The sequence below is a fragment of the Lactuca sativa genome, chromosome 2 (assembly GCF_002870075.4).
Source record: "Lactuca sativa cultivar Salinas chromosome 2, Lsat_Salinas_v11, whole genome shotgun sequence".
NCBI classification, from domain to species: domain Eukaryota; kingdom Viridiplantae; phylum Streptophyta; class Magnoliopsida; order Asterales; family Asteraceae; genus Lactuca; species Lactuca sativa.
Window position 1 is genome coordinate 142,109,350 of NC_056624.2, and position 14,545 is coordinate 142,123,894.

At 31.5% G+C, this 14,545-nt stretch overlaps 1 pseudogene; it reads right to left on the reverse strand.

Annotated features, from left to right (window-relative positions):
* Nucleotides 1–3,215: 3,215 nt before the first annotated feature.
* LOC111887804 (pentatricopeptide repeat-containing protein At2g33680-like) lies at nt 3,216–4,586 on the reverse strand (annotated as a pseudogene).
* Between the last annotated feature and the right edge of the window lie 9,959 nt (nt 4,587–14,545).

Sequence of the window (14,545 nt, forward strand, 5' to 3'; positions counted from 1 at the left end):
ACTTTTCCCTCTTCTTTAGAACCAACCATAACCAATGATCACGTTCCTTTACGAAGATCTCAAAGAATCACACGTTGACACGTACTCCTTCTCATTTACAAGATTACAATTGCAATTCTGCTACTATTCATGATTGTAATCACATTATCACAAATTTATGTCTAGTTGATCCTTCTCCCATAATGTCTCATTCTTCTTCAAACTGTGGTATTTTTGCCTTGATTGCTCAAGTTACATCACCTTAACTTGCCTTTTATCATAATTAAGCTAAAGGCATTCCTAAATGGGAAGAGGCAATGAAAACATAACATGATGCTTTGATCATGAATAGCACTTAGGATTTCGTTAAATTACCTACAACCAAACGACCCATTTCTTGTCGATGGGTATATAAGGTGAAATATTAGGCTGATGCTACTATAGAGAGACATAAAGCTTGTTTGGTGGCTAAAGGCTTCACTCAAAAAGAAGGTATTTATTACCATGATACTTTCTCTCCAGTTATCAAGCTTAACACAGTTAGAAGTATTGTTTCCTTTGGTGTTAAACCTCATTGGAAAATTCACAAAGCTTACGTCAATATTGCTTTTTTGCATGAGGAAGTATTCATGAAATTGCCTCTTGGTTTTCTAAGTTCATCACCTTCACTTGTTTGCAAGCTCAATAAATCTCTTTATGGTTTGAAGCAAGACTCTCGTTAATGGTACTCGAAACTGTCGAATGCTCTACAAATGAAAGTTTATAATCATTTTAAAAATGATTATTCACTCTTTCTCAAAAAGACTTATTCTTCAATCATAATTGTAGCCATCTATGTTGATGATATCTTGGTTACAAGAGATAATAGTGATGAAATACACAATCTAAAGTCCTTTTGCATGATCAATTCAAAATCAAGGACTTGGGTTAGATTCATTATTTTATGGGTTTTGAATTTGAAGAAGTTTAAAATGGCATGGTTCTTCATCAATAGAAGTACATATGAGAACTGTTATACATTTATTCTATACATGATCTTTCAATAGTTAATAGTCATTTTCCAAACAAGATCAAGTTACTACCAGTGATGGATGAACCTCTTTTAGACCCTTCTACATATCATCAACTTATGGGAAAGTCAGTTTTTTTTGCTTCATACCAGGCAAGATATCTCCTTTTCTATGCAATATTTAAGCCGATTTAATCAAACTCCTTCCAAGATTCATTACGATACTGCAATTCATGTGTTGCTTTACTTGAAAGGAACAATTTCTCAAGGAATACATTTCAATAGTACTTCAAAAGTCAAACTAGAGGTGTATTGTGAATTTGATTGGGATACATGTCCACTTACAAGGTGCACTGTGAAAGGATTCTTCATATTGTTTGGCGATAATCCCATATCCTAAAAGTCTAAGAAGCAGCTCATTATATCACTTTTATCTGCAGAAGTAGAATGTCACTCAATGCGACGAGTGTGTGATGAACTTGTGTGGTTAAGTCTTCTTTTTGCAGAACTACAAGTTCCAGATGTGACACCTATACCCTGCAAATATGATAATCAAGAAGCTATTTGCATAGCTTCACATTCTGCCATCCACGAGCACACTAAACAGATCGAGCTGGATTGCCACTTTATTCATGAGAAACTTTAAGCAAGTCTCATTTCAATATCACATGTTTCTACTGGATCACAACTTGCTGATGTTCACACCAAGAATTTGCCTAATCCACATCATTCTAAAGTTGTCTCTAAGATGAACATGATTTCATATCATCCAGCTTGAGGGGGTGTTAGAGATTGCTTACGTGTCTCCAAGTTGTTAGAAGCTACTTACGTGTCTAAAAGTTGTTAGTTAAAATTAGTTTCAACTTAATTTGGCAGATATATTTTTGTATATAGGTATTTCATTCTCCGTATAGTTTTTGATAATGAATGAAACATTTTATCTCTCAATTCATTTTTCAAACTATCAAGTTAATAGTTCTACAAGTCGGTGGCGCTCATGGTCCTGACCTCCTTCTTGGCTGGTAATTTGTTTGAATTTTAAATTATAGTCACATTGCATGGTTTTTTGTTGATAATATATGTCTTGATACGAGTCGATTTTCAGTATCGCGTTATGATTCATTTGTTGATACATCATAAATTACTTTTACCCCCTCCCTCCCTCTTTATACACGAATAAATTTCATACTTGCCAGATTTCAACTTCGATATGATTCTAAGATAAATTTCTAGTAGGATAAATGATAATGTCGGTTTGTAATATTTATTTTCAATCTGATAGGTACCTAGGATCAATGTGTTCCATTTTTTGTTTACTCCATGATGAGAATACATCCTTTCTCTGAAATTCTCTCAAGACACTTCACACTCTCCATCAACATCTTCTATAATAAAGAATAAGACAATTTTGTGGGTTCTAATCAATTTCATCATCCTTGTGTTATATAAATTTCTTTGTAAATGATGGGCTAGAATCAACATGTCACTTGTAAGAAGCATTATGGATTATCTTTAAAATTTCAGGAATTATTCATTTGTCATCTTACTTCAATGTCTCAACAGCGTGTAAAACTAACTGGAAAAGGTTTAAGGCTAAAGGAATGTGAAAATATTATAATATGCAATTTGGAATTTGAAGGTGGTAAAGGACATGAAGTTGATGTTATAGAAATTAAACCAAATTCAAAGAATATTTGGTTTGAATCAATGTGACTATGATGATGCACTTATATATATATATATATATATATATATATATATATATATATATATATATATATAAAGCACATACATTACAGTAGTTTCCAGGTGAATTCAAATATTCTGAATATTGATAATGTATTTTGTGATGAAATATTTTTAATGGGAGAAAACTTATTGATTATCTTCAACATCACCTTAATTAATAATGGGTGTGCCATATTGAAGTGGAAAACTCATGCACTTGACATTTCTCTTCTCATAAGTTCCGTAAAATCATCAAATATTGCACTCAAATATCAAGTTTATTAGTTGTTTATGTAAATACAGGGGTTAAATGCAACCAACTTCCATTTATTTATTTATTTATTATAGCATCCTACTTTCATTAATTGTTAGTTAATATATCTAATCCTTGTAATTTGAATTTTTTTTCTTTTTTTTTTTAATAAATGCGTTGCACCTTGAAAAATATACCAAAATCCTTTAACATATTCAAAATCCTTCCAAAACATTAAACATCCTTTCAAACTTCCAAATCCACAAATTTTGAATCAAATCCAAGACAATGACCTTCATCTTTCATTAGCTTACTCAACCTATATACCTCCACAAAAATTTCCATAATTTTTGGATGCAATTCATCTATAACAACAAAAACATGAAAATGAATCTTAATTTGAATCCAACTACACCCAGGTTCCTTACTCACCCCATGAAACCTTATCATTTTTCTAACTCTTTCAACATCTTTCAATCTTCCCAAACCCTTATAAATACTCGATAACAGATAAACACAAGATTTCAATGACCTTAAATCCATCAATTTATCACCCATATATGCCCTAATTCATAATTATCATAATTCCTACAACCAATTAACAATATACCCCACAAACAAACACCATGATCAATAGAAGATATTGATTCTATAAAATCTCTAGCTTTATTTAACTTTCCACTACGGCTCAAAAGATCAACCATGTATGAATAGTGCTCAATTCTTGGTGTCACCCCATATTCATCTACCATTTTATTGAAACAACTCCAACCTATTTCCGCTATTCTCATATGACTACAAGAAATAAGAACATTTACAAATGTAACATAATTTGGATTCATACATTCAATTTGCATTTCCTCGAATAAATCAATCTCTTCATTTCCTTGACCATTTTGTGACAACCCGTAACTCATCGAGTTCCAAGACACAATGTCCCTCAATGGCATTCTTGTAAATACAAGACCTAAATAGCCACCATCAACAAACCCCGACTTACGGTACATGTTTAACAAAGAACTACCAACGACAATGTCCTCACACTTTCAACTTTAAGGAAATTATATGGGCTTGTTTCCCTCCATATGCATCCATTAAAGCTGAAGTAGCAGTAAAGAAACCTGGAAAAGCATGAGCATCGGGTAGCACCATATTGTCTTGACTCATAATCTTCTTGAAAAACTACATGACAAGGATAGAGTTCTGACGACCACCCAGTTGAGAGTATCCATTGATTAATGAGTTCCATGAGACAACGTCCTTGTTTTCGAAGGTTTCAAAAGCAAGACGAGTTGCAGATAAAACATCGCTTTTGGCATAGAAGATAACGAGGCTATTGGCGATGTAAGAGCAGTAGGTGGAGCCCATTTTAATGATATTAGCATGGAGCATTCGGCCAGTGGGAGGTTTTTCTGCTGGATGTATTTGAGGAATTGGGTGAAGATGGAAGGGTTTAGCGCATGCTTATTTTGTGTAGGAGAAAAACCATTGATTCACAAAAAAAAAAATTATTTGAACGAAACATGTTGTTTGGTTAAACGTGTAAATGGTTGTGTTGAATGATAAAAATGACCAATTTACCTTACAGATTATTTCCTTCAAAAACTTCAAATACATACAATACAATATTTTAAGTAAGCATGTTAAGTGCATCATGATTTATAATTTGTACAAAATTAGCATGTAATGAATAAAATACTTACAATTTCCTAAAAAAACTAATGAAATAATATGTACAATTATTTTGATTTTTGAACGTGTGAATGAAAAAATGTTGTAAATCTAAAGAAACACAAACACACACACAATCCTTTAACCGTCAGTTCACCTCCTGTTTTCCGGCAAGCAAATGTTTTTTTTTTCGTTTTCACTTCTGAATATGTTAAATATGGATATGTTAATGTGTAATGTATGTACGTATTATTGAATGTATATGTGAAATGTAAGTATATGTATGTATATTTATCTATGTGTGTGTGTGTGTATATATATATATATATATATATATATATATATATATATATATATATGTATATATATATATGTATATGTGTGTGTGTAAAAATGTATGTATATGTGTATCTATATATGAAATGTATGTATATGTGTGTATATGTGAAAATGCATGAAAAAATTTATGTGCAAAGTAGGATGCTATAATTTATGTTATCATATATGAAAAAATTTGTGTGAAAAGTAGGGTGCTATATGTGAAATTTAGAATATGTGTGTATATTGTATGTATACGTGTGTATTATGTATGTTATCATTGTTATGACTTAGATGCTATAATTTACAATGTTATAATTTACTAATTTAATTAAATTATAATTGAAAAGTAGGATGTTATAATTTACAATGTCTTTTAAAGTACAAAGTACAATGTTATAATTGTAAAAACAAAAAAAAAGTAGGATGTTATAATATACAATGTCTTTTAAAGTACAATACTATAATAAAAAAAGCATAAGAGAGATGCTATAAATAAAAGTAATATGAAAATGTACAATGCCATAATAGAAAAATAAAAACAAAAGTAAGATGCTATAAATGAAAAATAGGAAAAATAAGATGATATAAATTACAAAAATATACTACAATTGTTTAAAGTACAATTTTATAATAAAAAATGAAAAATATATGACGGTAAATCTAATAAGTTATAATTTAATAATTAATTATTTAAAGTACAATGCTATAATAATAAAAATAGGATTTTTTTTAGTTGAAGTCTATTTCTTTTAAATCATCAAAAGCCTATAAATAATCATCCAAACTTGATTTTGAAATTAATTTCAGTATGTCCCCGTTTGGGACTGCTTTTTGAATACTTTATCTCATTTAGGATGTGAATATTGATTACATGATAGATTGTTTAAGAAAGATTTGGTTGTTATTTTCTTTTTGCCCATCGAGTATATATTTTTATATAAACTTAGGAGCTGAGGGGAAATGATGAAATTTTTTTGTTAAATGGTCAATCATGTAATACACAGTCACATATGACGTAAGGTATTCAAAATGTGGGTTTAAAAGCCTACCCTTGTGAATACTCTATTTGTTGTCTGATTTTTTTTATTGTTTCCATCTGATTTTTTAATCATCGGTTTTTACTCCACCTTTATGAATATTCCCTCTGATTTAGTGGTTACTCCATCCTTATAAATATTCAATCCATTTTTTGTTCTTGTAGAGTAAACACATAAACTTAACTTATGTTTCAGTTGCAACATATCTACTAATAAAACCTCTACTACTATTGAAAACCGTAACTCTCCTGCATTCCAACATGGACTCGAATCTTTTCTCGAGTGGTCCAAAGCACACGTTAATGACAAAGTTAAAATCAGATGCCCATGTAAAAAAATGTGATACCAATAAATTTATACTGCTAGGCATAATGAAATTCCATATACTTCCATATGGTTTTAGTTCACGTTATATTAAATGGACGTATCACGGCGAAATATAGTTCCTTGGGTTGTAGAAGCCATAAAGTGTGGTAACGAGTTGGCCGATGTTACTGTTGACATTATGGGGGTGTAATTGAAAATGATACCAACCCCGATGAAAGGAACCCGAATACAGAGGGTAGCGGTGTCGATGATGGATTTCAAAGGTAGTTAGAGGAATTCCAATTAAAATTGTATCTTGGATGTACTTCATTTTTGTCCCTTGAATTTTTAGCAAAGCTGATGCATATCAAGGTGATCAAAGAATGGACTGATAGTTCATTCAATCAGCTTCTTGAGGTATTTTATACTGCATTTCCTCAAGGAAACAACCCCCCAGTCACATTATAAAGAAAAAAACACTTAAAATGATCGACTTGGGTTGTGAGTCGATACACGTATGTAAAAATGACTACTTTCTTTTCTGGAAAGAACACAAGTAGTTGTAAAAGTGTCTAATTTGTAATGAGAGTCGATGGGTTGATGAAAATACAAACGGTAAGAAGGTGGCTCATAAGGTGTTACGATACTTTCCCATGACCCCCAGACTATAATGTTTGTATTGTTCTAGACACACTGCTAAAGATAAGGTTTGGAACAGTACCAGATGATCAGAAGATGGTACAATGCTTCATCCCGTTTATGGTACTTCATGGAAAACGTTAGATGTGAACTATCCTAAATTCTCAAGGGAACCCCGAAACGTACATTTAGGGCTTGTTGTTGATGGTTTTAATCCATTTGGTAACATGTGTAATCCTCATAGCATGTGGCCCGTCATACTCACCACTTACAATCTTCCAACATGTCTATGCATGAAAGAGTCCTCCTTCATGTTGACCTTCCCGGGAAGGACTTGGATGTGTTCCTTAGGCCGTTGGTGGACGAGTTGAAGTAGTTGTGGAGTTTTGGCATACATATTAAAGATGCAACGCCATGTATGTTCTTCAATATGAAAGAGATTTTATGCACAATAAACAACTTTCAAGCTCATAGTAGTTTATCCGATTGGAGCATACAAGGGTATAGAGCTTGTCCGACTTGCAATGAAGATACTCCCTCATACCGAGTAATAAATAAAGTCATATATGTCCGTTCATCATCACCAGTTCTTAGATGCTAATCATCCATGGAGAAAAAGTTTGGACTATAACGGCCAACACGAGACAAGAGACCCTCTAATACGGTTTAGTGAGGAAGAAATGCATGCACAAAATGATCGTCTATGGTCTCGTCCACCGGGTAAAGTATTTGCTCAACTAGATGGTATTAAGAGAGTCCGGGAGGATTTCTAGTTGAATTGGTTTAAAAAGAGCATATTATTCGAACTTAAGTATTGGTCTTCTCTAGATCTGAAGCACAACTTCGATGTTATGCATATTGAAAAAAATGTGGGTGAGAGTCTTTTGGGTACTTCTCTTATGAATGTAAGTCTAAAGACACATCAAATGCTAGGGCGGACTTGACAAAACTGAATACTCAACAAATTCAGTGGTTGACAAATAGATAAGAGGTTCCCTAAACCCCATCCATCTTACTCGTTCATGAAAACCGATCACATGCGTTTTTGTGAGTTTATAAGAGATGTTAAATTGTCGGATGAGTTTGGATCTAACATCAGTATGAAAGTGAATGAAAACAATACTAACATTATTTGTTTAAAATCTCATGATTATCACATTATTATGCAACGTTTGATACCCATTGGAATTAAAGGGATCTTGGCCAACGGTACCTATACACCAATAATAGAGCTTTGTATGTTTTTTAAACAACTTTGTTCGAGAAAACTATTGGTGAAGGATATAAAAAAAGCAAAGGAAATCATTATTAAAATATTATGAAATTAGAAGTGATCTATCCTCTTATGTTTTTTTTGACATTATGGTTCATTTAGTTTTGCATTTACTTGATTAAGCTATTTGGGAAGGCCCGATATGTATGAGATAGATGTATCTCTTCGAAATGTAAATGAAAAAACTAAAAAACTATGTCAGACACAAGGCAAGACCGGAAGGTTCTATAGCTGAGGGTTATGTTGTTGAAGAAGCATTATCATTTTGTTCGATGTACCTTGAAGATGTCGAGACTTGATTCAATCGCCCGAAAAGAAACGGGGATGTTCTTATAAAAGAAACAAAGCTATGGGTGTTTCAGTCTAAATTTCGATCGAATAGCACAAGGAAAATAAAAAATATAAATCTAAAAGAGAAAAAAAATATCTAGAATGGTTCGTGCTTGATAGTTGTGACGGAGTCAAATAATATATTGTGTAAGTGTTCTTATCTTTTAATTCATTATCTGGTTTTTTAATTCCTATTTTTTACTAAATCTATATCCTCTTGTCATCAATGTAGTGAATTCAAATTATTACATCCTGAAAATGATGAAAAACCAAATTCTCTAAATGGTTCCTTCACAAGGTCTATGATATGCAAAAAACAAAAAAAATTAACAATGAGTTATCAACTCTTTCAATTGGAGTGCATGTGAATACTTCCACCGCTTACATAGAGAACAGTATTAGATTTATGGTACTTATGCGCGACGCCCAACGAACAACATAAAACTCGGGGGATTCTAATTGAGGGATAGAATAAGAAGAAATATTATGGTTAGCTAAAAGAGATTATCGAGTTGCATTATCCTCATAATTATTCCACTATACTTTTTTGTTGCAAGTGGTTCGATATTGCAAGAGTTATATCTGATAATAATTTCACTAGTATCGACCCACAATGCGAATTGAGAAGCGAAGATCAAATAATATTTCCTACACAGGCTAAACAAGTGTTTTACATCCAAGAACCTTCTCAAAGTGAAAAAATAAAAACCAGCTGTGGGTTGTTGAAAATGTTAATCATAGAAGAATTTAGGATCTAACGGTGAACGATGCCGACCATGATCCCAATGAAAACGTCGACAATGATTCAATTGATGTCGTTCTTAGTAATGCTTCTTCTAATTTCACTCTTTCTGTCGACTTTGGCCAACACTTTCAAAACTCCCAATTCAGTTGATATTGAAGTTGGTCCGCCAACGGGTGTCGTCAATATTGTCTTTGACTGTGAGACTAATTATGATGAGGAGGATTTTGATTATGATAGTGATGTATCACCAGACACTGAAGTGTCTGAGGGTGAGAATGAATAAAATTCTTTATATTTCACTTGCAAAATAAGGTTTTTATTTGGTGTAATCATATCATCATGTATATACATATCATCTTACACAGGCTAAACAAGTGTTATACATCCGAGAACCTTCTCGAAGTGAAAAAATAAAAACTAGTTGTGGGTTGTTGAAAATGTTAATCATAGAAGAATTTAGGATCTAACGGTGAACGATACCGACCATGATCCCATTGAAAACGTCGACAATGATTCAGTTGATGTCGTTCTTAGTAATGCTTCTTCTAATTTCACTCTTTCAATCGACTTTGGCCAGCACTTTCAAAATTCCCAATTAAGTTGATATTATGTTGGTCCGCCAATGGGTGTAGTCAATATTGTGTCTGACTGAGAGACTGATTATGATGAGGAGGATTCTGATATGATAGTGATGTATCAGCAGACGCTGAAGTGTTCGAGGGTGACAATGATTAAAATTATTTATATTTCACTTGCAAAATAAGGTTTGTAATTGGTGTAATCATATCATCATGTATGTATGTATATATATATATATATATATATATATATATATATATATATATATATATATATATAGTGTTATAATTTTCAAGATGTCATTTTCTTTGGATTGCAGTGCTCCATCTTATGGTTGCTGTGATAAGACATGGAGGTGATGGTGGTGATGAGCCACCACATCCGTTCGGTGGAGGTTTTGTGATCACTAGATCGATGGTAATTAAGATTTATTATGATTGATTGTATATCATATCATATCTATATAAAAAAATATTGTGAATAATATTTTTATGTAACTGTACCTCCAAAAGGAAGAGGCATGGCACAAAACAAAATAAATGTATAAGTTATACAAAGCAAATGACATGCGGCCTCTAAAGATAGTATTTGACAAGAATACTTGCATGCTAGTTAGGAAAGTATACGAATGCTTCATTCGGGAGGTTGGGAATTATATGCGGCGCACCATCGCTTTGGATAAGAACGCATGGAAAGAAGTTTCTAAAGCCGAAAGGGATGGCATGTTCCAGTATCATTCGGTAAATTATTAATAAAGTTGTATTTAATATGTTTAATTTTGATTTATTTTTAACTTCTCTTTTTTATATACATTGTTTGATTTTCATGAGATATCAAAAGATTCCCAGGCTTCAATTTTATGGTCATCACTAAACAATCAAATATGTGCTCGGTGTAGAGGCCTCAAATACGTTGCAAAAACTCGTTTTAATGGTTTGCTAGGGGATGTGGAGGTAGCAAGTGATCAACCCCCTACGGGTATGGATCCACAACATTGGAGTACTACTATTGACCACTTGTTAACAAATATGCATAAAAAACGATCCAGTGAAAACAAAGAATGCCAGAAGAAGCAAGTAATTAAGAATCATGGAGGGAAGTGCATCTACGATAGTGCTTGTTTCAAGAAAGTAAGATACAGTAATGTTTATTCAGTTATAACATATTTTGTAATGTTTATTCAAGTATAACATATTGTCTAATGTTAAACAGAATCCGAATAGGCTCAAAGCATTTCACCTCGGGCATGTCAACAAACAAGGGGAATTTGTGGACTCATTAGTCGAGGATCAATATGTAAGTGTTTATTACTTAAAAATGAAGTAGATTGTTGTTTTTTTGTGTTAGTTTTGAAGTATATTGATAATCTTCGTGAAATACGAAATGCTTTGGTTGGTGAGATTTCTTTACAAACTCAACACATAACCTCCTCCGGTGATCATCTAAACTCTATAATTGGGTAGGCATATTCGAGAAGATTTTAGGTGTTCGAAGGCAGCATGTGAGAGGCATCAGGCCTTAACCTCCTTCCACAGCGGGTACAAATGCTCTTTCTCAATAGCAATCACAGTCACAAACACCGCAATCAACACAAGTATTTATATTCTCTTAAAGAATTTGCTAGCTTGGTACTTTGTTATAATGTTAAGGACTCAATTATGTTATAGTAATTTTCGGTAGTTTGGTACTTTGCTTATTTGTTAAGTGCTTAATTCATTTGTTATGAATTTGGTAGTTTGTTAAATTGTTAAGGATTTAATTGATTTAGTAGTTTTATAGTTTGTTTAATTGTGAAGAACTTAATTGATTTGGTAGTTTGATATTTTGTTAAATTGTTAAGAACTTAATTGATTTGGTAGTTTGATGGTTTATTAAATTGTTAATGACTTAATGTGCTTGTGACTTAATTATTAAGTAATAATAATATATTTTTTTAGTTTAATATTTTAGCTTATATACTTACTTTGTAGGATGTGGAAGTTAATGTTTTTTCTCAAAAACCTGACATTTGTGACGACAATTAGAGATATATTATCCGCTCGTTTAATAACCAAGTCAACAATGGGAGCAACGACGACCCAAAAAATGACGATGGAGAAACAATTAGTATTTCTTGTTTTATGTTATGGATGATGTTATTATAGATTTATTAGATCATTTATGGATTGGATCGACTAGTATTTTGTGTTTGTTAGAACGTTTATGTAATGTGGTATATTTTGTTTTATGTAATTTGATGTTTTATATAATGTAGATTTCTAGATTTTGATTTCTGTATTTTTATAAATTTGGCATTTTTATAATATAAGCCAATATAAAATATAAATTTTATTAAAAAAAAAAAGCATTAGCGGCGCCAGCTTTTGCGACGACGTTAACCAATTGCGACAACTGGCGCTTCGGGAAGCTTTGCCGGAAAAAAAATCCGACCGGTGGCCGGAACGCTAAAAGCAACGACCTCTTTTGCGACATTGGCTTTTAGCGATGACAGCTATTAGAGACGACGCTAATGACGATGTTTTTTGAGTATTAGCTACGAGATAAGGGTGGTGACCCATTTGCGACGATTTGTTGTCGCTAATACCTTTAGCGACAATTTTAGGCGTCGATTGCAACAATTTTTGTCGTCATTAGGAGTGACTTTTCTTTTTGTTGTAAAACGTATATAATGAGGGTATTTTGGTCTTTTTTTGAAGGATTTCGTCCATTTGGCAATTAAACGGTCCACAAAATGGAATTTCAAATTCCAAATCTATGAGATTCCCATATAATATAGACAAGGCTATTACCAACAATATCCCACGTTCATGACATTTTCAAAAGTTGTTCATCTGTCTTTGATTTTTCTGTGATCAAGACACCAATAAGACTTCCATCTTTCCTGGTAATCGCATGAGCATAAACATCATCTATCCAGTGTCCACAAACAACAATCAAATCAAAATCTATCTCTATCCCTCACAATGGCGAGTCTAGAATGGAAAGTCATATGGTTTACTATTTAAGTGAAATGTAAAAAAATAAAAAAAATAAAAAAAAATACTCTTTGCGGGTTTGGGATGGGTTGTATAAGCAAAAAAAAAATAAAAAAAAAAAAAAAGTTATTACAATTGTACCTGATGAAGTCTTATATCTTGATATCAATGGTGGCGGAGGTTCGGTGTCTGACGGATGACGTTGTGCAATTGACGGTATGAAGCGGGAGAAGAACAAAGTTTTGAGAAAATATGTCAAATGACCCACCTTGAATATACTTAATTACTTAGACTCTTGGATATACTTAGACCGGCTCCTGATCCCTCCCATGTGTAGCTAATATGATGAAATAGAAAATATGTATGGTCTTCTTTTTGACAAATGATCCCTCCCATGTGAATCTAATATGATGAAATAGAAAATATGTATGATCTTCCTTTTTGTCAAATAGTCACAAAGTGCATCTCCAATTTTTAATAGCTATCATATTAGATGTTTGGGACGATATTTTCATTTTAGTTCTTATGGTCAATACATCAATGGTAACTTGAGGTGATTTACCTATAGAAAAGTTCTTAACTCGTGGAAGTGGGGGAGTACTATCTTAGGATTAATAGAAAGCCTAAAGTTTTACTAATAATATTCTTAATTATTCTATAGTATGAAAGTATATCTTTAGATCGAACAAGCATCATCTAACTTCAAATCATCCACAAACTATTTACACGCCATTATATTAAATGTTTGGCGATTATACATGAATTCAAATGCTTAAGGTCATTGACATATGGGTTAATATTATAAAAGTCCTAAATTTTTAACGTGTAATTGGAAAAAGCCCTGATATTTTTTTTTATTATTACTGTGACCACAACTTTCTCGCAGAATTATCATACCAGCCTACTTATCGAGTTTCATGGTTAAGTTGGTTAACTTTTTTGCAAAATTAGTCCTAAAAAGTTCAAATTTAGTCCCTGAGGTTTGAAAAAAATTATACCACATGGTTTTTTAACTTTATTTTTTATTTTTTGTATACTTTATTTATTTTCAGTTTTTTTATAAATAAATGTACATTTTTTATTTTCTTTATATATATATATATATATATATATATATATATATATATATATATATACACTTTATTTATTTTCATTTTTAACTTTATTTTTCAACAAATTTTTTTAACCTTTTTACATTTTTTTTCTATTTTTTAGTGTACATATAGAGTATATTAGAGTTTTTTATAGGTTTTTTTATATTTCTTTTCGTATTATATTTTATTTTTTTCACCTTTTTATTTTTTTTTGTCTATTTTTTGTTATTTATGGTTTTTCTAATATTTTTTCTAAGTTTTTTTCATATTACAATTTTTGTTTTCTATTTTTTTCCTATTTTAGTTATTTATGATTTTTCTAATGTTTTTATTTACTTTGATTCAAGTAAACGAACTTGAATTCAATATAAATTACTATAACAAGTTTTTTTTATAAAGATCGACTATTATTTTTTTTTTGTTTTTTTTAGTCTATTATCAAATTGAAAAATATTATCTTGAATTTAGTCTATTGATATCACATATAGAAATATGATTTAATTTGCAATTTATATAACACATTGAAACACTAATTCTTAGTAAACAAACTTTTTTTTTAATTTTCATTTTTTCGTAACATAAATATAATAGCACTAAAGAAAAAAA